Genomic DNA, 25,099 nt, shown 5'->3' with positions numbered 1-25,099 from the left:
ATGCTAATCTCATCGGGAACAACCTCACAGACACACCCCCAAATAATGTTCAATCTGGGCACCCTGTGGCACATTCAAGTTGACACAACATTAACAATCATAGCATTCCAATACTATCACATAACATTAACAATCACAGCATTCCAATACTATAATCCTTTATCTTGCTTAATTTTTCTTAACAGCATTTATCAGTTTCTTTGTTTTCTATTTATCTACCCCCTCAATGTAAGCTCACTTAAAGCGAGAGTTTTGCCTGTTTTATTCATTGCCATATTCCCAGTGCATACAATGGTGTGGGATACTTGTGGGCCCTCAATAAACATGTATTGAATAAATACAGTTTTTAAAACTTTAAAACACACTGTAGTTACGTAGACAGAGACACATTTCTAAGTTGTACTTGTATTTTATAGTAACTCAAGAAGTCTACTTTCATTTCTACCAGAGAAGAGGTTGCTCATACATTTGCATCAGTTACAATAGGTCTTTAAATACATTTACAATATTTTGACTTTTCATTAAAGTCTCTCAGGCTCAGTTTTTCACGCCACTGTGTTTCAGGAGACTGGACTTAAGAGTCAGAGAGACCTGGGTTGAAGTACCAATCCTGCCTGTTGCTAATTCTGAATTTTTTAAATAGGTCACAAACCTTTTGTAAGCAACAGTTCCTCATTTGTAAGATACTGGTTATCATACACTGAGAGTTTGTGTGAGGATCAAAAACTGTAGTGTCTCTAAAAGCACCTTAAAAACTACAAAGTGATTCATAGACTGTAAGATGGTATTCGACTGTAGAGAGAGAAAGCCCTTTTTGCAGGAGGCTTTGCACAGAGCCCAGACTGTTAATTCCACATCTGAAACATTTGTCTTTTTCTCTTCCTTGTACTACCCACTACGAATAAAAATTACCTAATAAGGCTGGCCGAATGACTGACATTAGGAAATCACAGGAGTTGATAAAGGAACAATTGAGTAAGCTCTGAGAAGACAGCATCTCATTTGAAATTCTAAGTGAGGCTATGCTGGGAACACTTAATCCTTAAAGGGTTTATGAAATTTAATTGGTTTGTCTGAGGTGACTGGAGCGATAAAGAGAAAAATCAAAGGAAAGCTAGAAAGGTTAAGTGTCACCATATGATTCAAATGATAGGATAAAACATATAATTTAGTGATTTAACAGTTTCCTGCCTAGTTTCCTTCTTCTTCTTTCTCCCACCTACCATTTTAAGAATCTTGTCTTTAGGGACAGACAAACTACAAAGAGGATGCTATCAAGTCTCATTTTAAGGAATAAATGTGTTTTTGGAATGTCATGTGCAAATCAAATTGTTATAGATTGAACACTCTAAGTCATATTTAAATATGTTCAGAGAGTTGACTTCTTAATTTGGCAAATTAAAATAAAAACATTTGTATAAAAATATATCAGGTTAACTACTGAATGTGAAACCCTTATGTACATTATCCTAATCTCATGACAACCCTACGGATAGGATACATTATTTCTATTTTACAGATGATGGAATTAAGGCAGGGAATTTAAGGAACTTTCCTGTTGTGATGTAGATTATAAGTGATAAAGCCAGAATGTAAACTGGTTTCAAGTTCAGCCTACTAAACCACAGCTGCTTCAAAATAGAAATGTGTTTGCAAAGTGCATTATTTCCCTCTAAATTTGTATGGAAAATAATTAAAAATTACGTACCATTCGGGTGACTAGAATTTTCAATTAATTTGCATTTGTTTAATCTTCCAGTTGTTCCTCCTAAACCGTGCTCCCACTCTTACACACCCAAGTCCATTTCTGAGTGGTGGTCTGAAGGATCTCTCAGAGAGGCCCAGTAGATGTATTATCTTCTTTTGTAACCTTACTGGCTTCTCCTTACATATAGGGTAATGTAATTTAATATTCTATTTAAAATTTTTAGGATCTTACCCTGACCACCTGTCTCTCCAGTCTTGCCTCTTCTTCTTCCCTAAAAATTTCTAACTATTTGTGGTTCCTTAAATACTCTAGGCTTTGTCTCACCTCTAACTGGAAAGACTTCTCTTCTTGTCAGCCTGGTAAACTTCTCTTAAGCCTTGAAGATTCAGCTGTAATATCACTTTCTCTGGGAAGTCTATGTGATCTTCCCAGACAGAAGCACTTTCCCTTGTTAAAGTATGCACCTAGTGACAGACAAAAGAGACTCCTGTGGCTAACTGAGATGCTCAAAGTTAAAACAGAATGAGGTGACCATGGCCTCATGGGTGAGGAAGTGGTCACATACTCTCTTTTCTCGGAAAGATACTGTAAAAGTGTAGAAACTATATTTACAGATGCAGTTCTCTACAAAAAAAGTTTTCTACAATCAAGCCAAACCAGTTTTTGACGCTGGTGCAGAGATACAAGCTGTTGGAAATTACCCAACTGTCTACAAATAGGTCACCTGGCACCAACCAGCCACCTGGAACCAGCCAACCAATTAAGAGAGACTGGTGACTTTAGGCTTAAAGATCAGCCAATCAATACTCTGTTTCCTACTCCCTTGACTCTCTTCGTCTACTCTGAAGTTTTTGCCTTTATAATCTCCTACTTCGTGACCTCTCCTCTGAGCATGCTTTCACTTGACCCTGGAGGCTGCATCTCCCCAATCTGCAGATTGTTTTTTATAGAAAATAAAGCTGTTGGGCCGGGCACAGTGGCTCACGCCTGTAATCCCAGCACTTTGGGAGGCCGAGGCAGGTGGATCACGAGGTCAGGAGATGGAGAACATCCTGGCTAACACGGTGAAACCCCGTCTCCACTAAAAAAAAAAAAAAAAAAAAATTAACCAGGTGTGGTGACGGGCGCCTGTAGTCCCACCTATTCAGGAAGTCAGAGGCGGGAGAATGGCGTGAAACCAGGAGGCAGAGCTTGCAGTGAGCCGGGATCACGCCACTGCACTCCAGCCTGGGCGACAGAATGAAACTCTGTCTCAAAAAAAAAAAAAAAAAGAAAGAAAGAAAATAAAGCTGTCTGCTGGGCACGGTAGCTCATGCCTGTAATCCCAGCACTTTGGGAGGCTGAGGTGGGTGGATCACCTGAAGTCAGGAGTTCAAGACAAGCCTGGCCAATATGGCAAAACCCCGTCTCTACCAAAAATACAAAAATTAGCCAGGCATGGTGGCGCATACCTATAATCCCAGCTACCTGGGAGGCTGAGGCAGGAGAATCGCTTAAACCCAGGTGGCAGAGGTTGTAGTGAGCTGAGATCGTGCCACTGCACTCCAGCCTGGGTGACAGAGCAAGACCCTGTCTCAAAAAAAAAGAAAGAAAGAAAGAAAGAAAGAAAAAGAAAAGACAGCTCTCCCCTTTTTCTCCAGAGAGCTCATGGTTTTTTTGTTAACACCCTTCTTATCCCTCTGTTTGAGCATTCATGTCTTTCCTGGGTCATTGCCTTGTCTGCTCTAGACCATCAGCAACTTGAGGAGGACAAGAACTGGTGCCTATAGTATCCAACATAGTTTCTGAATAAACCAATGACTTAAGAATCTACCCAGCATCTACCATTAGCCTGATGGACTCCCTCACCTCAGCAAAGTACAGAGAAAAAAAAAATCTTGTGCCTTCAGGGCCTTGCTATAACTTCCAGATCCCGCCCACCTTTTTTTTTTTTTTTAATTATTCCTGGAGGTCTAGCAGATCTTTTTGCAAACAGTATATGTGCTTTCAGTGCTCACTAGATGCAAGGATGAATGATAGGGCCGCCCAGAAGTTTCAGAATTCCTGAGCTCCCTACACAAACTAGCACTCTCCACAGTCCCTTTCCAGTTATTAAATGCACCCGTTCCTTATTTTTCACACAAAAGTATGAGAAAACCAAATGTATTAGTCTATTCCCTTGCTGCTATAAAGAACTGCCCGAGACTGGATAATTCATAAAGGAAAGAGTTTTAATTGACTCACAGTTCTGCAGGGCTGGGGAGGCCTCAGAAAACTTCATGGCTGAAGGGCAAGCAAATGTGATGGCAGAAAGGTGAAGGAGCTAAAGGGGAAAAGCCCCTTATGAAACTACCAGAACTTGTAAGAACTCAGTAACCATTATGAGAACAACATGAGGGTAGCTGCCCCTATGATTAAATTACCTCCCATTTGGTCCCTTCCACAACACATGGGGATTATGGGAACTACAATTCAAGATGAACTTTGAGTGGGGCCACAGCCAAACCATATCAACAAAATGCAGTTTTTGCAGGTGTATTAAATTTGATTCACCTCTTATCTTCCTCTAGTTTGATTGTCCCAAGCAGCTGTTAACCTAGGAGAGTCCTTTACCTTTCTGGCCTCCCAGTTTTCTTCTAAGCTAAAGGAAAAGCTGAGCTATTAGGCTGCTAAGTGCTTTACCTAAAAACCCATTTTATTGTTACCGTCTTCCTGGTTTTCAAGATGAGGAAATTGGAGGGTTCAGCAAAGTTAAGGAACTTTCCCAAGTTCCGTTAACTTACAAGGGTTGAGCTGGAATTTGGCCTCAGGATCTTTGACTCCCAAACCCACTCATTTTCCATTGCATCAATAATATCATTCCAGTCAGGGGTTAATTGTGAACACTGAGTGAGATAATGACAGTGAAATTGCTTTGGAGTGTGTAAAACACCATATAGATGTTAAATTTTTTTTTAAAAGATTAATCAGCAAGTCAACAACATGTAATATTCTGCAGAGTACGAACTCTAAGAACACCCCCTCAAAGAAGGGAAAAAAGTGAAAGCAAAAAGATGCCTTATAAAAAAAACAAATTCAGCAGATAAAACAAATAGAATGAGACCTGTAACATTTAATATGCTTTACTTAATCCTTTGCAAATGTCCAGAATTTTAGATTTAGAAAATATTGTTTCAGCTAGAAGAGACCTAAACAGTCAGATAGTCCAACTCCCTTCATTTTATTGAAGCTGACACTGAAACACAAAATGGGCAAGTTGTATACCCGACTCTGGAACCACAGCCCAGGTGTGTGTTTTGTTTTTGTTTTTGTTTTTGTTTTGAGACGGAGTCTCGCTCTGTTGCCCAGGCTGGAATGCAGTGGCGCGATCTTGGCTCACTGCAAGCTCCGCCTCCCGCACAGCCCAGTTTTGATGCTGAGCCCAAGACTCTTCACGCTGCACCACTGTAAAGGACCCAACTTAGAGGATTGCAAAGGAAATTGAATCTGTTGTCTATCACAGCTCAGCATGTGCAGTAGGAGTGTCCTCCCGCTCCTATTATCAGTTACAATGGACTGAGCATATCTCGATTTTTAGAAATATATGTGGATGTACCTAATCCTCCCTCCCCAAGGATAATTATCTCTCAAAATTGAGTTATTGCTTATGAAAATATCTTGAGTCCGGCTGGGCATGGTGGCTCATGCCTGTAATCCCAGCACTTTGGGAGGCTGAGGAAGGCAGATCACAAGGTAAGGAGATTGAGACCATCCTGGCTAACATGGTGAAACCTCTCTCTACTAAAAATACAAAAAATTAGCCAGGCGTGGTGGCAGGTGCCTGTAGTCCCAGCCACTCGGGAGGCTGAGGCAGGAGAATGGTGTGAACCCAGGAGGCGGAGCTTGCAGTGAGCCGAGATCGCACCACTGCACTCCAGCCTGGGCGACAGAGCGAGACTCTGTCTCAAAAGAAAGAAAGAAAATATCTTGATTTTTAGTAAGAAAAAGACTCAAATTATTTTGTACCTGGAGCAAATGAAGTAGGCAGCTGGAAGGCTAAATTTCATCTCCAAGGGAGAACAGCTCAATGTTTGACTTAGATGCATCTAATTTTCTGTATTTTTTTCTCCTAGTCAAAAAGGCCACCCTGAGCTAATTTCTTTCTATATAAAATCCAATCATATTTTCCACCCTATATGGATTTAATATGAAATTGATCCTTATCCTGAAAATTAAAAATATTTTCTCTCCTGTATTTCAATGTGCAGTAGAGATAACAGCTTAGAAGGCCTTAAAGCAAAAGACAGAAAGACAGCTGATTCATTTGAATCTGTTACAGCAGACAATTACAGAAAGCCTACTAAGTATTAGATATGGCAAGGGTAAGAAGAGACAGAAGACAGGGTCTTGAATTAAGAGCTGAGGATTTGAGGTTTGATTTGGGTTCATGTCTCAGTAGTACCACCACTAGCATTGTTACCTTAAGCAGATTTTTAAACTTTCCTGAGCCTCGCTTTCTTGTTTTTAAAGTAGGGATAATATCATCTATCTCATAAGATTATTGTAAGAAATGCAAGAGAAATAGAGTGGCTAATATTTAATGAACACTTACTATATTCCTGAAATAGTGTTCTGTTCTTCACGTGCATTATCTTATTTAGCCATCACAAGAGCCTTATCCGGGAGGTAACAGTTGTGATCTTTCATTTCACAGATTAGGAAATGGAGGCTTAGGTTAATTAATCCACAAGTTTGCATAGACATTAAGGGTAAAGATAGGACTTGAACTTGGATGTGTTTGACTCCAGAGTCTGTACTTTTTTAGAATCACTGTGCTACTGATCTGAAAGCTTGTTTTTATCTTTATTTGCCCCTACATCTAGATCTATTTATGTTCATATCTATGTCTGTATCCATATCCAGATACATCTATCTGGCTCCCTATTATCTATCATGCCTGGTGTAATATCTGATACACAAATAATTCAGAAGCTAATACAGTACATGCTAAAAGCCATATTGATAAAGGTGATATGAGTTCAGAGAAGAGCAAGCACACGTTGAGCTTTGATGGGCGGGAGGGCTTCAAGGGAGAGATGGAACTAATGCTAGGCCTTGAAGAATGGTGTGCTTAGCACTGTTAGTTCCTTGCTCTGTCAGCCATTCTTCCCTTCCTCCTCAGTAAGAAAAGGTCCTGTTGAATGTGTTTACCAGCCTCTCTTGCAGCTAGGTGAAGCAGCTAGGTGTGACTGGGTTGCACAATAAGTGTTCATTAAATATTAGTCACTCTATTTCTCCTTCATTTCTTACAATGATCCTATGGGATTGATGATATCTCAATTGATGAAGTCCACACCATAAGGATGACAGAGAAGAGAGCTAGTTGGGGCCTGAGATTCTGATCATTCTGAAATTACCATGCCAGCCCTGGGCTACCTACCACTGGGAGTTTCTTAGGTCAAAGAAAAACAATGTCCAATCTTTAAGCTGTTATTATTTTGCATCACACACAGCCAGCAGGCTGATGCAGATGGGAGGGTTTGGATTTGGTAAGTGAGAGCATACTAAGCTGAGGAATCTATCAGGGTGTGAGCAAGGTAAAGAGTAACTAAATTGTTGCTATTCTTTCCAGGTCTACTTTTCTTGTAGAGGATATTATAAACATTAACTGAAATAACACTTGGGCTTTAGAATCAGACATGTCTGAGTTGAAATTCAGCTTCTCTCAGTTACTTACTGTATCATTTTGGTAGTCCCTTAACTTGTCTGAATTCAGTTTCTTTTCATTTCTTGTTTTTTCCCAAGATGGAGTCTTGCTGTGTCGCCCAGGCTGGAGTGCCATGGTGCAATTTCAGCTCGCTGCAACCTCCACTTCCGGGGTTCAAGTGATTCTCTTGCCTGAGCCTCCCGAGTAGCTGGGATTACAGGCGCCTGCCATCATACCCGGCTAATTTTTGTATTTCTTAGTAGAGATGGGGTTTCACCATGTTGGCCAGGCTGGTCTTGAACTCCTGACCTCATGATCCACCTGCCTCAGCCTCCCAAAGTGCTGGGATTACAGGCGTGAGGCAACGTTGCAAAATGGGAACAGTAGTATCTACTCCACAGGCTGTTGTGAGGATGGGAGAGAATATTTAATCTTAGGAGAGTCCCTTAACTTTCCAGCCTCTTAGACACACAGGTCTCAATAAATGGGTAACCATTATTCATGTAACATCTATGCTAGCCATGCCTTCTGTGACTAAAGATGGTTAAAATTTTAGTGCTTGGGGCATTGAATTACAGTCAGAATATCTAGAACAAACTCTTTAGCCACTTACTGCTACTTAGCTTTAGGCAAGTCACTTTTTGAGCCTCAATGTCATCTATAAAAATGGGTATAACCCTTGCCCTGCCTCTCATGGGTCTTTTGTGACAATTAAATGAACTAAAGGTGAGAGGGTAGGACTTTAGGAGGGTGTAGCTGTCCACAAAAGAACCCTATGACCTTGAATTCTGCTAGTGCCTGGTGCATCCTGCAGTTCTGCCTTACCTATCCAATAGGGCATTAGCACCAGCTCCAGTCAGTCAGAAATTATCTTTCAGATTTGGGAGGTTGGAATGCTGGTGAGGCCCTGATACCTGATTAGCTCCTGGAATCTCATTTTCTCCAAGCTTATAGCACTAAGGTCTTACTGATATCTGCTTGAATTATGAGGCAGTAACTACTAGTGGTTAAGAACACAGGTTTTAAAATCAGACTTGGCTTTGAATCACTGCCTCCGTAACAATCCCACTCTAACTTTGTAACTACAGGAAAGCCTCTTAAATTCTCTGAGCTGAGTTTCAGTTTCTCATCTATGAAATAGGGATACTAGTAATCACTTCCCCCCATTGACATGAGAATCAGATGAGCGGGTATTAAGTGAAACCCACTACAAATGCCATATGTTATACTTACTGTTATTTCCTGGTTCCCCACACATTAAGTCAGCTTTTATTAGAAGCCTGTCCTGGATTCACCAGGTGTTAACCTGCATATTCAGGAGTAGTTGGCACACAGAGATAAAAATGTCTAGGAGTAATGCTGTTTCTATAGCAACCACTTGTTAAATCTTTGGGAGTCTCAGGAATAGGCCTGGGATGGAGGAGCCAGCTAAGAGGAGGAGAGGACCAATCATATAATGTGCCTCTGGGTGGCCTCTGGGAGAAGGAAGGGCCTCTGGGATCTCCTAGTCTGGTGCATTCAGGCTGACATTCTGCAAGTCTGAGCCAACAGAACTTTGGGGTTGCCATAAAAACTGCTTGGTATTTCGTGGCTCTAGAAGCTTTTCCTTCTACACTATAGAATAATGAAGTTTGAGGCCTAGAAAGAACCTTAAAGGTCATCAAGTACAAATGGGAAAACTAAGGCCAAAAAAGGAATTTGCCAAGGGCATCCAGTTTCTCGGATCCTATAATGCCAACCTAGTCTAGGACCTCTTTGTGAATTTATCATTTCAACAAATATTCATTGAACACTTACTATGTGGAAAGCCCTGGCATGGTATGAAAGATGCAGAGATAAAGGCATATGGTCCTTATCATCTAGGTCAGGACTAGGTAGGGGGAGAGGGGATTGTGCCACGTTTTAAAAGCTCTGATAAGGGTACAGGGGAAGCAGCTTGTGGGGTGCTCCTAAACAGCCTGAGGGTGTCAGGAATACTTCCTGGAGGAGGGAGAAGATATTTAAGTTAAGAACTGAAGAAGGAACAAGCCAGATAAAGAGAGATGGAGTTAGAGTATATGAGGCAAATGGAATAGCATGCACAAAGACCCAAAGGGAGGAGAGAGAAAACTGGTTGCTGATCCTAGAATTTAAAGCAGTCCAGCCTTACTGGAGAAGTGTATGAAGTGGAGGAGCAGCAACAGATACACGAGAAGCTAATACGATTCAGATCACAAAGGCCTTGAAAGCCTCCATGAGGGATCTTCATTCCGTGAGCAATGGAACAACACTTCAATAGATGTGCTTTCTAAGAAGACTGTCTTTTTAATTAAACACGACAGTTATTTTAAAACACCTACATGTCTTTACAGAGATAAAGCAAATGTGGCTAAATACTAACAACTGTCAACATTTTGTTATTTACCTGATTAGTATATCCATGTTCATTATAACACTTTTTGGGTAACTTTTCTTTAGGTATGAATTTTTTAATAAGAAAGTTTAGGAAAAAATGACTGGAGTTGCTCCATTATGGCCTTGAATTGCTTGGGCCAGTCATACAGTTACTGCACAGTTACTCTTTGCCTATGTTCTACAAATGATGTGGCCAGTTCACAAGTATTTTTAAACTTGAGTTACCTCTGACGTTCTTGGAATCTACACCTTCTAAATCCAGTAATTCTTTTGTTCCATGTAATAGTTATTTACTGAACTCCTCCTCTGTTCTAGGAGTAAGAACTAAAACAATAAATAAGACATGGTTCCATCCCTCATGAATACTGCAGTCTAGGAGGAGAGGTAATTAAGTAAAACAAATGAATGTTAGGATACAATGAAGTAGGACACAGAAAATGTTCAGGCTGTCGTCAGAGTGGAGTAAAGAGTAGCAGGGAAGGCTGTGTTGATTAAAACAAGAAATCCTCACCACTTCTATGATCTTTGACACAGAGATGCTGGGTGATTGAAAGAGGAACATTTGATAATAAAGGGTCATGGTACTAACTGGGAGTTGAAGTAGGGAAATGGTTCTAAAATTTCTGAGCCTAACTTAGTAGGACATAGATTATGAAATGAGGAGATACATATTTTACTGATATCCCTCTCCTCCCCCAAAGACAAATAGCAACCTAGCCTCTCCTGTCATTCCTCTAATGATTCTGCTTATTATAGGATATAAGTTGTTATGGTGATACAAGTTGGTTCTGAATTGAGAAAAGATGGTAGAAAATATTTTAACACAGGCAAGGATTCAACTATAAGATATATATGATGTTTTAATTTTCTGCAACTAGACTAAAATGGCACCTTGACTACTTCAAAATGGCTGTGGGAATTTTTTGGGCAACATAAAATTTTCTAACTTACCAACAACTAAAAAAGATGGAAAGGAAGGCATAGAAGTGGGTGAGGGAAAAATGACACAGTTGAACATTTTTTCAGCTCTACTTGCAGTTGGCTGTGGTGGCAATGTTAAGTAAGACTCTTGAGAAGTTTTCATCAATATTTAAAAGGGAAGGATTTTTTTCAAACTATTTTTTCTTATAGTTTAATAAATTTATTTCCTTAACTGGTAAGAAAAAAAGTGAAACCATTCAGAGCCTTGAAATGCTATATAATGTTTGCAGTTAATTCTGCAAACATCCTTTGGTGAGAGAGGCACAGATGAATTCGAGAAGATAAAGATGTGGCAAGGTGGGAGTGCAGAGAGAGTGTGAGAATGATGAATTAAGCAGAGATGATACAAACCAAATTCATATGAAAGTTCTTTGTAAGAGAGGCATCTAAATTGACAGATATGATTTCCATAAGTATTAAAGTTTTTAAAAGAAGGAAAGAAAAATGAGAAGATGGGTTGTCCAAAATGGGAAATAACATCTAATGCGGAATGTCACACCTGTCTGGCCTTGGCTTAGCCTCTTAGAGGCTGCTGATGCCTCTACTTAGGTCAAAGACCTGTGTTTGAAAGCACAACTATATTGAAAAGACAGATCCATTACTATGGAAAGAAAACTGCCTGTATAGCCACATCACTAGAGCATTCTATATCTGTGTTAGTCTGTTTGCATTGCTATGAAAGAATACCTGAGAGTGAGTAATTTATAAAGAAAAGAGGTTTATTTTGGCTCATGGTTCTGCAGGCTATACAAGAAGCATGGTGCCAGCATCTGCTTCTGGTGAGGCCTCAGGAAGCTAACAAACATGGTGGAGGACAAAGGGGAGCCAGCATGTCACATGGCGAGAGAGGAAGCAAAAGATGCATAGGCACCTTATGTACCAACCAGGTGGTTCTGTTTGTGTGGTGGGCAAGACCACACCAAGGGACAGATCATTACTACAATGCACTAAATTCATACAAAACCCCCCTTGCTCAAAATCCATGCTTCTCAAATATTCTGGTTATGATTTATTTCTCATATGAGGGCCTGGGGGATGAGCTGATCAGATGAGTTTGCTCTCTAAGCAGCCATTCTTCTATTTTTTTAAAAAAATTGACATAAAACATATATAAAATTTTACATAACATAAAATTTCCCTTTTTTTTTTTTGAGATGGAGTCTTGCTCTGTCGCCCAGGCTGCAGTGCAGTGGCGCAATCTCGGCTCACTGCAAGCTCCACCTCCCGGGTTCACACCATTCTCCTGCCTCAGCCTCCCAAGCAGCTGGGACTACAGGCGCCCGCCACCCGGCTAATTTTTTTGTATTTTTAATAGAGATGGGGTTTCACTGTGTTATCCAGGATGGTCTCGATCTCCTGACCTCGTGATCTGCCCACCTCGGCCTCCCAAAGTGCTGGGATTACAGGCGTGAGCCACCGCACCTGACCATAAAATTTCCCTTTTTAAAGTGTACAATTCATTAGCTTATTGACAAGTTTATGTAACCACCACCATTATCTAATTCCAGAACATTTCCATCATGCTGAAAAGAAACCCTGTAATGGTTAGTAGTTTCTCCCAACTCCTTCTTCCCCAAAACCTCTAACAACCACTGGTCTACTTTCTGTCTCTATGAATTTGCCTATTCTGGACACTTCACATAAATGGCATCATACAACGTATGGTCTTTTGTGTCTGGCTTCTTTCACTTAGCCTAAAAGTTTCAAGTTTCATCTATGTTGAACAATGTATCATTCTTTTTATTGTCTAAAAATGTGGTACATCCAGACAATAGGCTACTGAGTAGAACAGGCTAAGAGTGGAATTGCTGGATTATATGGTACTTCTATACTTAACATAATTTTGATTTTTCAATGATTGAATTTGCATTCATGTTATCAGTCTCTTACGAGCTTATTTGGATGAGTGCATACCTGAGAGATGAAGCTATTTGGTGAGCTGACAAAACTGGGCTCTAAGCTTGCAAGACTAAAGACCCAGACTCCACACTTGGGTGTGTTCACCAAGGTCTCTTGGCTACCAGCCTTGATTTCTGCAAACGTTTACAGGCTTATTGAAGATGACCATATTGCCCACAAATTGCCCTTCATTAAAAAACAAGGCATTAAGATTAGAACTATGTTTGTTCCCATGGAAATGCAGCAGCCAAATTTAGCTTTGTGCCGCAATGCCCTTGAGTTTATGTCTAAAGAGACTTCTACAGATGCTTTATTCTACCTCCTACAGAAGCGGATGTGACCCAGAACATCTTGCTGTCAGTTTCTACCTAAACGAGTGCAGCTGCCCCCTTTTCTCCTTTCCCTTTCCTTGCTCTCTGCATAGCTGCTGCTCAACCATCCTCCTTATCTATGTCTCCCCGAAAGTTCAGGCTGTAGGCCGAGTTAAGGCCTTGGGAATAGGTGCTAGTCAGAGATGAGGGTGGGCATGATGGTGAGCTGGGGAGCCTGGGAGCAGTGCAGGGCACAGGGGAGCTTGAATGGCCATCTCCTTCAGCACCTGTGGGCCACTGGAGAGCTGCTCATTCTCAGCGGTATGTTTTACCTATTTTTTTAACTTTTGCTTAAAACAATAATACCCTTGGAAATATATAAAGGAATAAATAAAAGTAAAAAAATCATACAGCTCTAGAGATAAACAGTGGCTAACATTTTTTTCCAGGTGCATGTCTTTTCTCTTTAAGCAAGCAGGATTATGCTGTAACACTTTATGCAATTGGTAACCTGTTTATTTCTTTGTGAGCATTTCCCTCATGTCATTCAATGTTCTTCAAAGACACCATTTTTAATGGCCACATAGGCAATTTTGTCTCAGCCATTTGGAGGGCCACTTGAACCTGGGAGGCAGAGGTTGCAGTGAGAAGAGATCGCACCACTGCACTCCAGCCTGACCGACAGAGCAAGACTCCATTTCAAAAAAAAATGCTGTATCATCTTTGATTAGATATGTTCGTCATACTACTTTATGGTTTTCAGAAATAAAATTAAAACTTGTCTTCAGATGGGAAATACAAAAAACAAAAGAGACTTGTTAGGTTTAACACAATGGACACAATCTGCTAGAAGCAAGTTATCACTGAAAGAACCATCCTGCAAGGCTTTGCTAGAAAGTCCTGGCCTGACAGAAGCCTCTGCTGCCTCCCATTCCTCCTACAACCCTTTGTCTGCCCTCCTGGATCACAGCCAGAGAAGGATGGGGAGATGGAGTCTCTCTTTATGGGCAACCTAAGACCATAGATCTCAACCAGCAACTCCAAGGAGAACGCTAACATTCTCGTTAGATAGTTCCTCCTGAACTAGGGACTGCTATTCAAAATGGCTGCTGTCGTTACCTATTGACTACACTGGAGCAGAGCTCTGATCACTCTGTGGTGCTGGTGGGATTAGCTGCATCCATTAAAGTGGGAAAGCCCCCAACTTATCTTCCCTGTCCTGGAGCAGAGGTCTAGTTGCCACACCAGTTTCTGGCCTTTCTTATGAAGAATATGAAAGGGAGGGGAAAGGGAGCAGAATTCAACAAGGTGTGTCCAGAGGGGGCCCAGAAGAACTGGGGGGAAGGGTTAAAGGAAATAAAAGGGACCAGGTGTAAGAGGGGAGGGCAGTGGATAGGAGAGAATAAAGGGGGATTTTAAAAAATTACATGCAAGTAAGAGACTTGAGTTATTTTTGACATTACTTTGAGTAGCATGGACAGTGTTTCTTCACATTTTCCTAGAAGTGAACCACTACATTTTACAAATGTCACACTAGCAAATAAGGAGGGGCTGGGAAGCCCATTACCAGTAAGACAATGAGTAGAGTTCAAAAGCAGGTGAGGTTTGGGATTGGCTACTTTAAAGGTATCAGAGGCTCTGGGAGAAAGATAACATTGTTAGGGTCAGGGTCCCCAGCACTTACAGCTTAATCCTCCACTAGCTGGATTACAGAAACAGATGCATTTGCTGGCTATTAAAGTGCTAGGAGATAAGACCCCTGACTTCATAATGGCTTGATCCATGACCTCACTTTCGTGGCTTTCTTATCATGAGTAGACTTCTCCCCCAAACAGTAACAATCAGAATCTGTATTTATAGCTCTGATGAGTATGCCCAATGCTGACAGCGTTGTGGTACGAAAGCAGTCTGGGCTAGGCAATGCAACAGATGGTGACAGAGAAATGGGATGTGATGACTGGCGGTGCAGAAAGTATTTCTGGTTATGTCATGAGAAAATGAATTTATACCCCTCTGAACTGACCCGACAGATTGCTTCTTAGAAACACTCAAAAAACGGGCCAAGTGAAACATCAAAGACAGATGTTTTCAGTGTCAGCACCGTGTATGGTTTGATGATTTCTAGAAGAGAAATAGCTGGTATAAAATTAGAATTTGGGGGCAGTTGTAAGTCTCCATGATTCATGAGATATTTCATTTTTACACAACAGTAGTAAGTTGAGCTGTCTTAAAGGCCTCTAATGCAACTATATTTTGATTTTATTCAGCAAGTCTCCTCTCTCTGGGAACTGAATGACTCTCTATTGCCTGGGGATTCTACTCATTAATGGTGTCAAGGGACAAATGCATACATACCATAATAGGCATTCAGAAGAGAAAAGGTGGAAGTCTGTGTGTGTGTGTGTGGTGTGTACAGAAATGAACATTCAGTTGTAAGATATGCTACAGTTTATTTAATCATGCTTCTATTTTCACACAATTTTGGTTGTTTCCCATTTTCAGCAGTGTAATAATGTTACCATGAATATCAGTATAAATCTTATTATGAGTTTTAGATCATACAGTTTAAATGCTGGCTTTCACATCTTATCAAATTTTACTCTTACAATATCCATATTAAATAGAGTAGAGATGATTATTATTCCCATTGTATAGATAAGAAAACAATGCAGTATTTTTTCAGGCCACTCATCTATCAAGTGCTAGCTTGGGCGGAATACAGTTTGGTCTGACCCTAAACATTTTGCTCCCGTTACCATACTCTACCACAGATCTCAGCACTCCTGCTTCATAAGGAGGGGCACACACGTAGCCAGGTTATTAAATAAGCTGACTCCTGATGTGTAAAGAATAAAATATTTTTTCAACGACTCATGTTTAGATATATCCCAAAGCTCTCCTTGTTGATCCCTGGTTTTAGAAAGCCCTGCCCATTCTATTTCAAAGCTGTACAATCTCATCTAATTTAACATTTTTTAATATCCTAACTCCAGCTCAGAAACCATACAAAAGAAGCTTCTCCTTCCTTTCTTTCCTCTTTTCATGAATGCAGCTGTGTTTCTGGTAGGCTCAATATACAGGGAGGGCTAGAGGAAAAGATCAGTTTTACACGGCCAGGGCACTCATAACCTAGTATTGGAGGTGTTTTATGTTGGATTCCCAGTTGTTGGTTCTTGTGAGCACAAGAGGATAGTTGTCTACAAGCCAGAAAGCAAGCCCTCTCTAGGAACCAAATAGACCTCAGTCTACTGGGGGCTGCTATAACAGAATAGAATAGACTAGGTAGCTTGTAGACAGCAGAAACTTATTTCTCAAAATTCTAGAGGTAGGTAGTTCAAGATAAAGGTGTCAGCTGGTTTGGTTTCTGGTGAGAACCTGTTTCCTTGTGGATGGTTGTCAGATGGCAGAAGGGTCAAGGGATCACTCTGGGGTCGCTCTTCTAAGGGCACTAGTCCCATTCACAAGGGCTCCTTGATATGTGTGAAATTAGAGACATTGTCAAATATGATAAAAGAAGAATCAGCATTTGGTTAAGGCTGAAAGCAGATAAACAGTACAAGATGTTCTACAGGAATAGAGAAGTAGCAGGGACTTGATAAAATATAAGAAACATGGTTTTCTCAGAAAACGTACAACAGTGATTCCTCTGAGAAAGAGGACACAAATAACACGAGCCTTGTGATTGCCCCAGACTGGAGAGTGTTTCCAAACAGAAAGCAGGGAGGAAGAACCAAGACAGAACCAGAAGACTTTCTGAGATGAGGAGATGGAGTTGGGAAATCCAGGGAGGCCAAAGTGGTTAGAGTTTGAAGGTCACAAGAAAGCTAGAGGAGAGACCTGTCCAGAGAGCTAGAGAGGATCCCTCTTGGGCCTGTAGCTGAATACTGATCAGCACATATGTATAAGAAAACTAATAAAACTAAGTGAGGTCAGGATAAGAACTACTGAATGAATAGAGGGAAAAATCCTTGGTGATCACATAGAGCTTGAAATAGTTTCAGCTCTCATGAGTCTGAGTGAAAAATACTGTAATTCATGGGACACTGAGCAAAGTACTGTGAAGGTTTTTGCCCTGATAGTAGGGAAAAATTACCATGGGCTAAAGGCTGCTCTGGTCCTGCTTACTGAAGCTTAAAGGCAAGCTTTTAAAGGTTCTACAAGAAACAATGTTGGGCACTGAGGGGAAATAAAAATACATTCATTTGACAGGCAGATATTCATTGATCATTTTAATAGTTTCTACTTTATAGGTATTTGTCATCTAATGGGAAAAACAGACATATCTTTCTTCATTTAAGGGAGGAGACCACCCCTTATATTGTCTTATGCCCAATTTCTGCCTCCAAAGAAAGAAGAAGTAAAAACTAAAAGGCAGAAATGAAATCCACAAGCAGACAGCCCAACGCCACACCCTGGGCCTGGTAGTTAAAGATCAACCCCAGAACTAATTGGTTATTTGCAGAACAAAAGCACTGTGAAGATCCCTGTCCTGTTCTGTTGCATTCTAATTACCGGTGCATGCAGCCCCCGGTCACGTACCCCCTGCTTGTTCAATCCGATCACGACCCTCTCACACGGACCCCCTTAGAGTGTGAGTCCTTAAAAGGGACAGGAATTGCTCACTCAGGGAGCTCGGTTGTTGGAGACGTGAGTCTTGCCAAAGCTCCCAGCTGAATAAAGCCCCTCCTTCTTTAACTCGGTGTCTGAGGGGTTTTGTCTGCGGCTTGGCCTCCTACACAATAATAGTACCTTGTACACTGATGTGGAATTTATTTATTTATACACCTCTGCACTGCACTGTGGACTCCTTGAGAGAAAGGTATTTGGCATAATATTTAATAAATTTTTATTGAATTGAACCATAATAATAGAAAATATTAATTGAGCTCCTACTATGTGCCAGATACAGCACTACTTTGTTAGTCTAGATATCTTCCATCTGTCCCTCAGGCCCTACTCTCTAGCCCTTCTCCATCCTTCTCTCTGCTCCAGGAACTGACCTGTATGAGCTCCTCTTTCCTCTAACATCTGTTTTGTTTGACCTTGGAAGGGGAGGTGGGAAAGTAAAGTCCTAGAAGCAGAGAGGAGAGTAAGGTCAGATTTACTCTCCTGGTTCTCTTTTTCCAGGGTCATTTCTGGTTAGTGATGTTTCTTCACCCAAGAGGTCATAGCGCCTGTTGAAGTGATTTTTCTTCATAACCTTTTTCTTCCGGAGTCTGATAACTGCTCCCTCTTATCATCTTTTTGGACCTGGAGGTGCTAACAGCCTTGGGGCATTGCAAGATCCCTGTAGATTTCCTAAACTTGCTCCTGCTGGTAAATGTTTTAATATTACTTAATATTACTTTGTCATTACTTTCAATGGCAAAAACCTCAATTACTTTTGCACCAACCTAATAACTGGGTCTCCTTGGGGGCCGGGGGCAAGATTGGAAGAAGGAGCCCTGAGTTGCAGAATTTGACAATTTCTGTGGTGTAAATACTCCTACCTTGGCTGATTTCAAGGTATCAATGGCATGTTGTTGAGCATGAAGTTGGGAAAAGACGCACAGTATCATACTGTTATATAATGTTCCTACCATAGCGATATAATAGAAGTTAAATACCCCCAAGAACATATATAATAGTAGAAGGTAAACAGTAATTAGGAAATGATGTTTTGAATATTTATTACCTTTATTTTTAATATAACTTATTTAATTCTGCTTTAAAAATTTACGTTTTAGTAATGTTTAACAACTTGTTTGCAAAAATTTCTGAAAATTTAACCATCAGCTGTTACAACGTACCCCTCACTCCTCCTGCCCTCATCTTTGCAAACCCTCCCAAAATTATAATATGAATATGTGGTGTAGTTCCTGTTGAGACCCTGACTAATACACCTATGATCATTGCCAGGCCTCTGAGCCCAAACTAAGCCATCATATCCCCTGTGACCTGCACATATACATCCAGATGGCCCGAAGTAACTGAAGAATCACAAAAGAAGTGAAAATGGCCTGTTCCTGCCTTAACTGATGACATTACCTTGTGAAATTCCTTCTCCTAGCTCATCCTGGCTCAAAAGCTCCCCCAACGAGCACCTTGTGACCCCCGCCCCTGCCAGTCAAAGAACCCTTTGACTGTAATTTTCCACGACCTACCTAAATCCTATAAAACGGCCCCACCCCATCTCCCTTTGCTGACTCTCTTTTCAGACTCAGCCTGCCTGCACCCAGGTGATTAAAAAGCTTTATTGCTCACACAAAGCCTGTTTGGTGGTCTCTTCACACGAACACGCATGAAATTTGGTGCCATGACTCAGATCAGGGAACCTCCCTTGGGAGATCAATCCCTCATCCTCCTGCTCTTTGCTCCATGAGAAAGATCCACCTACAACCTCGGGTCCTCAGACCAACCAGCCCAAGGAACATCTCACCAATTTCAAATCCGGTAAGCGGCCTCTTTTTACTCTCTTCTCCAACCTCTCTCACTATCCCTCAACCTCTTTCTCCATCCCTCAACCTCTTTCTCCTTTCAATCTTGGCGCCACACTTCAATCTCTCCCTTCTCTTAATTTCAATTCCTTTCATTTTCTGGTAGAGAAAAAGGAGACACATTTTATCCATGGACCCAAAACTCCAGTGCCGGTCACGGACTCGGGAAGGCGGCCTTCCCTTGGTGTTTAATCATTGTGGGGATGCCTCTCTGATTATTCACCCACGTTCCATTGGTGTCTGATCTCCACAGGGATGCCTGCCTTGATCATTCATCCACGTTCCCTTGGTGGCAAGTCAATTACAGGGATGCTTGCTTTGGCTGCTCACCCACGTTGCACCCCTGGGCTGCTCCCCACCCCCTTCTCCGTGTCTCTACCCTTTTCTTTAAACTTGCCTCCTTCACTATAGGCAATCTTCACCCTCCATTCCTCCTTCTTCTCCCTTAGCTTGTGTTCTTAAGAACTTAAAACCTCTTCAACTCTCACCTGACCTAAAATCTAAGCATCTTATTTTCTTCTGTAACACCGCTTAGCCCCAATACAAACTTGACAATGGCTCTAAATAGCCAGAAAACGGCACTTTTGATTTTTCCATCCTACAAGATCTAGATAATTCTTGTCATAAAATAGGCAAACAGTCTGAGGTGCCTGACGTCCAGGCATTCTTTTACATATCAGTCCCTCCCCAGTCTCTGTTCCCAATGCAACTTATCCGAAATCTTCCTTCTTTCCCTCCCACCTGCCCCCTCGGTCCCAACCCCAAGCGTTGCTGAGTCTTTCTAATCTTCCTTTTCTACAGACCCATCTGACCTCTCCCCTCCTCGCCAGGCTGAGCTAGGTCCCAATTCTTCCTCAGCCTCTGCTCCTCCATCCTATAATCCTTTTATCATCTCCCCTCCTCACACGCGGTCCGGCTTACAGTTTCCTTCCGCGACTAGTCCTCCCCCACCTGCCCAGCAATTTCCTCTTAAAAAGGTGGCTGGAGCTAAAGGCATAGTCAAGGTTAATGCTCCTTTTTCTATACCCGACCTCTCTCAAATCAGCGTTTAGACTGTTTTTCATCAAATATAAAAAACCCAGCCCAGTTCATGGCTCCTTTAGCAGCAACCCTGAGACACTTTACAGCCCTAGACCCTAAAAGGTCAAAAGGCCATCTTATTCTCAATACACATTTTATTTTATTACCCAATCTGCTCCCAACATTAAATATATCTCCAAAAATTAAATTCCAGCCCTCAAACCCCATAACAGGACTTAATTAACCTCACCTTCAAGGTGTACAATAATAGAGTAAAGGCAGCCAGGTAGCAACATATTTCTGAGTTGCAATTCCTTGCCTCCACTGTGAGACAAACTCCAGCCACATCTCCAGCACACAAGAACTTCCAAACGCCTGAACCGCAGCTGCAAGGGGTTCCTCCAGAATCTCCTCCCGCAAGAGCTTGCTACAAGTGCCGGAAATCTGGCCACTGGGCCAAGGAATGCCCACAGCCCAGGATCCCTCCTAAGCCATGTCCCATCTGTGTGGGATCCCACTGAAAATCGGACTGTTCAACTCACCTGGCAGCCACTCCCAGAGCCCCTGAAACCCTGGCCCAAAGGTCTCTGACTGACTCATTCCCAGATCTTCTCAGCTTAGCAGCTGAAGACTGAGACTGCCCGATTGCCTCGGAAGCCTACAGGACCATCACAGACACTCTGGGTAACTCTCACAGTGGAAGGTAAGTCCGTCCCCTTCTTAATACGGAGGCAACCCACTCCACATTACCTTCTTTTCAAACGCCTGTTTCCCTTGCCTCCATAACTGTTGTAGGTACTGACGGCCAGGCTTCTAAACCTCTTAAAACTCCCCAACTCTGGTGCCAACCTAGACAATACTCTTTTAAGCTCTCCTTTTTAGTTATCCCCACCTGCCCAGTTCCCTTATTAGGCCGAGACACTTTAACTAAATTATCTGCTTCCCTGACTATTCCTGGGCTACACGCCACCTTTTCCAGACACCAGACCAACTTGTAATGTGCCCCAAATAACTTGTCATCCCTACTATCTTCTGTCTAGTCATACTCCTATTCGCCGTTCTCAACTACTCATACATGCCCTGCTCTTGTTTACACTGCCGGTTTACACTGTTTCTCCAAGCCATCACAGCTGATATCTCCTGGTGCTATCCCCAAACTGCCACTCTTAACTCTTAAAGTAAACAAATAATCTTTGCTGGCAGGACTATGTTGAATCTCCTTAGGCACTCTCTAATTAGATGTCCTGGGTCCTCCCAATTCTTAGACCTTTAATACCTGTTTTTCTCCTTCTCTTATTCCACTTAGTTTTTCAATTCATACAAAACCGTATCCAGGCCATCACCAATAATTCTAAATGACAAATGTTTCTTCTAACGACCCCACAATATCACCCCTTACCACAAAATCTTCCTTCAGCTTAATCTCTCCCACTCTAGGTTCCCACGCTGCCCCTAATCCCGCTCGAAGCAGCCCTGAGAAACATCGCCCATTATCTCTCCATACTCCCCCCCAAAATTTTTGCCGTCCCAACATTTTACCACTATTTCATTTTATTTTTCTTATTAATATAAGAAGACAGGAATGTCAGGCCTCTGAGTCCAAGCTAAGCCATCATATCCCCTGTGACCTGCACGTACACATCCAGATGGCCAGTTCCTGCTTTAACTGATGACATTCCACCACAAAAGAAGTGAAAATGGCCTGTTCCTGCCTTAACTGATGACATTATCTTGTGAAATTCCTTCTCCTGGCTCATCCTGGCTCAAAAGCTCCCCTACTGAGCACCTTGTGACCCCCACACCTGCCCGCCAGAGAACAACCCCCCTTTGACTGTAATTTTCCTTTACCTACCCAAATCTTATAAAATGGCCCCACCCCTGTCTCCCTTCGCTGACTTTTTTCGGACTCAGCCCACCTGCACCCAGGTGAAATAAACAAGGCTTGTTGCTCAAAGCCTGTTCGGTGGTCTCTTCACACAGACGCGCGTGAAAGTAGGGACCTAAGCATTTTAATTAAAGTCCTCATTTTGAATCCTCAGTGCCATTTGTTTCTGGTACATTTGGTTCCTGAGTCCTTATGTGGAGAGTTGGGGATGAAAGGTAAACTGTTACCATTTGAATGGAAAACAAGCCTGAGAACTGATTACAGATCCAGATGAACTGAAAATGTAATAAACAGGCACTATCTTCTAAACAGGAAACTACTAATTAGATTTTTGAGCTTAGCATAAATGCCTCCTAAATTTCATGTTAATACAGAACCTCACTGTATATTGATTCGATTTTTCTGATGCAAAAAGTGTGCGCTGGTTGAATGTGTCCCTAGAGGCTTAATTGTGCTGGGTATCCTACAGCAATGGTTGTATTGAAATGTAAATAATAATGCCAAGAGCCATCATTTATGTTTGCAGTGATTGGAAGCTGTTCATTCTAAATTATTATTTTTATATTTCTCTTGTCTTTGGCCTTGGGAATATGTCAAAAATGTCCAAAATGCATTTCCAGGTCAGACAAACAAACAAGTCTATATTAATTAAACACAAATCAAGTCTGTAAGTTTAAGTTTCTGTATCAGTGTGATAATTCATTAATTAAGAAACCCCAGCCATTGGCCAGGCATGCTGGCTCACGCCTGTAATCCCAGCACTTTGGGAGGCCGAGGCAGGCGGATCACGAGGTCAGGAGATCGAGACCATCCTGGCTAACACAGTGAAACCCCGTCTCTACTAAAAATACAAAAAATTAGCCAGGCATGGTGGTGGGTACCTGTAGCCCCAGCTACTCGGGAGGCTGAGGGAGGAGAATGGTGTGAACCCAGGAGGCAGAGCTTGCAGTGAGCCGAGATGGTGCCACTGCACTCCAGCCTGGGCGACAGAGTGAGACTCTGTCTCAAAAAAAAAAAAAAAGAAAGAAAGAAACCCCAGCCATCAAACAGTCTTCAGTGAGGATGTAGGGTCCACGAGCCTCAAGGTTGGCATCAGATCACTGAAGGAACAAAGATCATGACCTGCTTTTGACAACTGTATTGTTTCAGGAAGGAAGTTAGGAAGGAAGAATCTGAAGAGAGCTCAACAAGGGCATACCTAAAAGAAGATAAAGGAAAACAAATGCCAAGTGGGGGAACTATTTGCTTGGTAGAAGTGGAACAGGGGAAATGTATAGCATTTGAAAACAAAAACCTAACATTTCATCTTGAAACAGCAGAACTCAGTTCACCACTGGAATGAACTGAGGGCCAATCAGGCATACACTTGGAGCTCAGATCTTGGGGAACATATTTATATATAACTCTCTTTGAATTAGCTTTCAATCAGAGCAGTCTTCTGCCCAGGATATTCTGGGTTTGGAGAACAATGGCAGCTGCCTGATTTGAATCTCCCCTACACTCTTCCCAATCCCACTCCGCCCCTCAAAAAAACAAAATTGACAATGAGAATGAATAAAACCATACCTGATTTGAGTCGTCAGCATAACCAGAAAACAGAACATCATGACCTTCAAGTTATCTGTAAGTAAAGGGGAATAAAATTATAATGGACTACCATGGTTCTTCTGCCATTGAAAACCTGTGAGGGCAAGGAGTGAAGAGGGAGAGGTTTAAGAGATTTCATGAAAAAGAATAGAGAGGAGCAAAGAACTTGGATAACATGTAGACAGAAGCACTTCCAGAAAGTGCCAGTCCAACAACAAATGGCAAAATACTGAATATAGGCTGGGTCTTGATAGCTTATGGCACTAATTATAGGGAAGGGGCTTGAAAATGTGTAAAACCCAAAGAAGGAAACAATAGACACTGGGGTCTAGTTGAGGAGGAGGGGGGAGAATGGGAGGAGGGAGAGAAGCAGAAAAGATAAGTATTGGGTACTGGGCTTAATACCTGGGTGATGAAATAATATGTACAATAAACCCCAGGGACATGTTTACCTATGTAAAAAACCTTCACATGTGCCCCCACACCTAAAATAAAAGTTAAAAAAAAAGTGTGAAACCAGATGAGGCAGCCCCAAGATGGTTACTTTGTGGGGAGTAGCAGGTACAAAGAAAAATGGTAGTATTAGTTGAATACAAGACAATAAGAAGTAGGTAAGGAAATAAAAGGAAAAAATTAAGGATACTACAGAAACAAAAGAGAAATAAGACCTACCAATCCTTCCCTTTTCCACAAAAGAAACTGCATAGAAGGCATAATTGACATAAGACGTAAGAGAATGTTCTCAAACTAGGATCGCTGTTCATGAAATGAATTGGCATAGATAGAAAGCAAACCACAACCACATAAAACTATTTAAAAAATCACAAAACACAAGTCAAAGCATTACTGTGTTGAAAACTTTCTCCAAAAACCAACTATAAAACTGAAGAAACCCGCAACACAAAACTCTAAGCTGTATGAAATATACTCAAACAAGTATTTGGGGATATGGAAAACACCCTGATCCAGAAATACAAAAATTAAGAGTAGATACAAACCTAAAAATAGAGGTATGGGGGGAATGATATGAGAGTTGATTAAGAATGGAAGTAGAAGAAAAAGATCAAATTATATCAGAAAAAAAATGATATCAGAATCTGCCCCCCAACCATAAATATTAGAAGGAGCCTCTCTATGGTCTCCATTCTTTTCATTTTTACCCCTCTTCCCCCA

General features: G+C 41.5%; 1 long non-coding RNA gene across 1 annotated transcript in view; it reads right to left on the bottom strand.

Annotated features, from left to right (window-relative positions):
• The window catches only part of LOC107967372 (uncharacterized), a 283,858-nt gene that overhangs the window by 208,178 nt on the left and 50,581 nt on the right, over positions 1 to 25,099 (bottom strand). The window contains exon 2 of the long non-coding RNA XR_002938555.3: positions 23,906 to 23,960. This is a non-coding gene — a long non-coding RNA (uncharacterized LOC107967372). The remainder of the gene's footprint in view (positions 1 to 23,905; positions 23,961 to 25,099) is intronic.

Source organism: Pan troglodytes, chromosome 9, assembly GCF_028858775.2.
Source record: "Pan troglodytes isolate AG18354 chromosome 9, NHGRI_mPanTro3-v2.0_pri, whole genome shotgun sequence".
NCBI classification, from domain to species: domain Eukaryota; kingdom Metazoa; phylum Chordata; class Mammalia; order Primates; family Hominidae; genus Pan; species Pan troglodytes.
This window is presented reverse-complemented; position numbering and strand designations above follow the sequence as displayed.